The sequence below is a fragment of the Crocuta crocuta genome, unplaced genomic scaffold (genome assembly GCF_008692635.1).
Source record: "Crocuta crocuta isolate KB4526 unplaced genomic scaffold, BGI_CrCroc_1.0 scaffold1184, whole genome shotgun sequence".
NCBI lineage: Eukaryota > Metazoa > Chordata > Mammalia > Carnivora > Hyaenidae > Crocuta > Crocuta crocuta.
The window spans coordinates 39,818-44,476 of record NW_027532435.1 but is presented as its reverse complement, the minus strand read 5'-3'; positions in this window follow the sequence as shown (position 1 = coordinate 44,476).

Sequence of the window (4,659 nt, the reverse complement as noted above, 5' to 3'; positions counted from 1 at the left end):
TCTCTCTCTTCATCCACGGGACAATGCATTTAATTTCAGTCAGAAATAAATGATAGGAAACAGCAAATGAAGAAAATTTCCTAATTTATATTATAATCATATTTTAAAAGTATTTGTAAGAGTAAGGAAAGAACCATGATTATGAATAACTGCCCCTACATCTCTACATTTCATTCATAATACTACTCTTATACAAGGTGCTGGTTTGAATGAGAAGATTCAAAAGATACTTTCTTTATATATTCAGGATATTAACCCTTATCTGTCATTTGTAAATATCTTCTCCCATTCATTAGGTTGCCTTTTCATATTGTTGATGGTTTCCTTCACTCTTCAAATGCTTTTTATTTTGGTGTAGTCCCAGTAATTTATTTTTGCTTCTGTTTCCTTTGCATGAGGAGACGTATCTAGAAAAATATTGTTAAGGTCAATATAAAAGACATTACTGCCTATGTTTTCTTCTAGGGGTTGCATAGTTTCAGATCTTACATAAAGACCTTTAATCATTTTCAGTTTATTTTTGTGTATATTATAGGAATGAACACTCCAAACTCACAAATAATCTGATTTAAAAATGGGAAGAGGATCTGAATAGACATTTTCCAAGAATATATACAAATGACCATCAGACACATGAAAAGACACTCAACATTACTAATCATCGGGGAAATCCAAATCAGAACCACAATTAGATATCACCTTATATCTGTCAAAATGGCTAGAATCAAAAAGACAAGAAATAACAAGTGTTGGCAAGGATGTGGAGAAAAGAGAACCTTCTTGTACTGTTGGTGGGAATTTACATTGGTACTGCCACTGTGAAAAACAGTACAGAGTTTCCTCAGGAAATTAAAAATAGAATTACTATATGATCCAGTAATTCTACTACAGGACGTTTACCCAAAGAAAATGAAAATACTAATTCAAAAAGATATATGCCCCTGTATATTCATTGCAGCATTGCTTATAATAACCAAGATATGGAAGCAACTCAAGTTTTCATCCATAGTTGAATGGATAAGGAAGACATGGTATATATCTATATATAGTGGAATATTACTGAGGCACAAAAAAAAAAACCAATGAGATCTTGCCATTTGCAACTAAACCTAGAAGGTGTTATGCTAAATGAAATAAGTCAGACAGAGGAAGGCAAATACCATATGATTTCACTTATATGTGGAATCTAGGAAAAAAAACAAGAGATGAACAAAGAATCAAAGACAAACATTCTCTTAAATACAGAAAATAAACTGGTGGTTGCCAGCAGGGAAGTTGGTGGTAGGATGAATGAAACAGATAAAGAGGATTAAGAGGGACAAACTTCCAGTTATAAAATAAATAAGTCATGTAAATAAAACATGCAGCATAAGGAATATAGTCAACATATTGTAATAATGAAATATGATGACAGATGATGATTACAATTATCATGGTGAGCATTGAATAATATATAGAATTATTGAATCAATATGTTGTACACCTGAAACTAATATAATATTATGTTCATTACATGTAAATAAAAACAAACAAAGCAAAACAAAAGACACTTTCTTGAGGCTCTTCACCAAAAATAAATATTTGCACATTATATTGCATCAATTAGACATAGACATCACCCTTTCAGAGACATGCAAGTTTATCTTTTAAATGTTCCCCCCACCAATATATGTAGATTGCCATGGTAAGGATACCTTGGATAGGGAATATGTTCAATTTAGACCAAGGAGTGCATTTTGTTAAACTATTAAAGTAGAATGTGCATTCTTTTCTTCTAAGAGCCTTGCTGGGCAGTAATCTGACTAAGACTGTCAACAAATGCTGCCCTATAACATTCTACACAACTCAGTTGCCATGGCAACTGGATCTCTATTGACAAGAAAGAAAGAGAAACATATGGTGGGTAAGTCTTACTTCACAAAACCTGAAACCTATTTACAGGGTCATCATTCTTTCTGACAGAAATAAGATACTAAAAACCAAAGGTAGCTTTAATCAAATATTCCAGTGGACTGTTGAAAATTCTNTACATTCCAGATTACATACTTATTCTTACTGTCTATTATTAAGTATTCAGGTGACTCTTATGAAATATCCACCATGTGCAATACAAGATACTAGGCGCGTGGCCCAAAATAAAGTCCTTGTTATTCAATTGCTTATGAGTTATTAAAAGAGATAAATGTATAAACAAATAAACAAACAAGATTAAGGATAAAAAGTGTAAGTGACATAATAAAATATAGAGTGTAATATAGGAGCACAAAAAAAGAACTGTTAATTAGATGATCATTTTTCTAAGTTTCCATTGAGACTTGTCCATTCTTCCAACAGTACAGTTACCACACTGTATTACATTGCTTTACATATGGTGTTTGACTATTAAATGTATGTTGCATACTAACCATTTCATTGATCTCTTTATATATATATTTACCCATTAGACCATAATCAAATTATACTATAGGTATATGGAGCTAGAGCCTAAGATTGTGCCTAATACATCACAGACCTGTAAAAAAAAATATTAAATGTGTGAATCATTTTCAAGGTTGAATTTTTATCTGGGNGTATAAGTAGGATATAGATGGGGTGCCTAGATGACTCAGTTGGTTAAGCATCCAACTCTTGATTTCAGCTCAGGTCATGATCTCATGGTTTTTGAGATTAAATCCCACATCAGGATCCACGTTGACAGCATAGAACCTGCTTGGGATTCTCGCTTCCCCCTCCCAAAAATAAATAAATGAACTCTTAAAAAATAAAATATAGGTGCCTGGGTGGCTCAGTCAGTTAAGCATCCTACTTTTGTTTTCAGCTCAAGTCATGATTTTACCCTTCATGAGACTGAATCCCACGTTGAGCTCCATGCTGATAGTAAGGAGTCTGCTTGAGATTCTTTCCCTCCCCCTCTCTCTGTCCCTGTACCACTCATGCTCTCTCTGTCTCTCTCAAAATAAATTAATAAACATAAAAAATAAAATAAAATAAGCAGGATATAGATTTGTTGTTAATTATTTTCTATTTCAATCACTCTGGATTTTCCAACAAAATGAAATGGATAAATTTGTAAATTGCTATTCAATTTCATTACTCCTTGTCAAAATTTTAAGCATATTTGAATACGCAAAAATAGTAAAAATGATCCCTTTAATAAAAAGTCTAAAGGTGGGGTGCCTAGGTGGCTCGGTTGGTTAAGTGTCTGACTTCAGCTCAGGTCATGATCTCACTGTTCATGAGTTCGAGCCCTGAATCAGGTTCTGAGCCTGGAGCCTGCTTCAGATTCTGTGTCTCCCTCTCTCTCCTCCCCTCCCCTGCTCAAGCTCTGTCTCTCTCTCTCAAAAATATATAAACATTAAAAAATTTTTTAAATCTAAAGGTTTTTATCATCAGCAAATTATACACAATATATTCATGGCATAGCTACTAACAAAATAAGTCTTTGGTTTCATATGGGGAGAAACAAGAATGGCAAGGATTTTACTAATTGATATCAAAATCAGGAATGAAACTCAAGTATTTTCATTCTTGGTCCTATTAATAGTATCAATAATATTTGTCATTTAAAATCCAAATTTTGTTTGCAAGACTTTCCTTATCTTTGAGCCTTAGTATCTTTTTTTTTTGAAAAATCCAAGTTTTGAATCACTGTTTGGTACAACTCTGATGAACTGTGGTTTAGATTCAAGTTAAACATTGTGTAGAAGTGAAAAATGTAAAATGAACCATTTGTTTATGTGCCATCACTAAATGTTGCTATTTAATACACCTTTTTCTTTAAAGCCTAATTACTGGATTAGAGCTTAGCTAGGTTTTAACACTGTGATATCTTTAAATAAGCATTTAAAAAAGTGGGGACTCATGGGAAGCTCAGTTGGTTAAGTGACTGACTCTTGATATCAGCTCAGGTCATGGTCTCACAGTTGTGACAGCAAGCCCTGCATGGGGCATGCTTTGGATTCTCTCTCTCTCCTTCCCTCTCTGCCACTCTCCTACTCTTCTCTCTCTCTCTCTGTCTCTCTCTCTCTCAAAATAAATAAATAAACACTTAAAAAAACCCTGTGATAACTATGAATAAAATTTTTGCTAAATAAAGGTATAAATAAGTTTTTTTTGGAGAAATAAGACTATTTAGAGTAACACTGTCCAACAACAGTGGCTCAGTTGGTCCAACACTGTCCTTTTATGTAAACAGACACATATACACACATGCACACCTCCATACTACCACATTGTTTTGACTGGTAAACTCATCCATCTTTGAAGTTCCAACTGAAATGTTATCTTCTGTCTATACAGTAGCCCTGTACTGTAGAACTTTTTATGACAAGAGAAATGTTCTATATCTCTACTGTAAAATTTAGTAGCCTGTAAAATACAGTAGTACTAGAAAATGTAGCATTGTTATTGAACACTGGAAATGTAGTTAGTATAAATGAGGAATTTAATTTTATTCTTAATTTTATTAACTTTAATATAAGTAACCAAATGTGGTAAATGTTTGAGAGCTCAATTTTAGAATATTCAAGAGAAGAAATGTTTCAATGACCTTAATAAACATTTCCCTCTACAATGAAATGTTAATTATAAATTATTCTTAACCATTCATTATACTGGTCAATAAGGTGTAAACCTAGTGTGAATTACTTCCTAGAAATG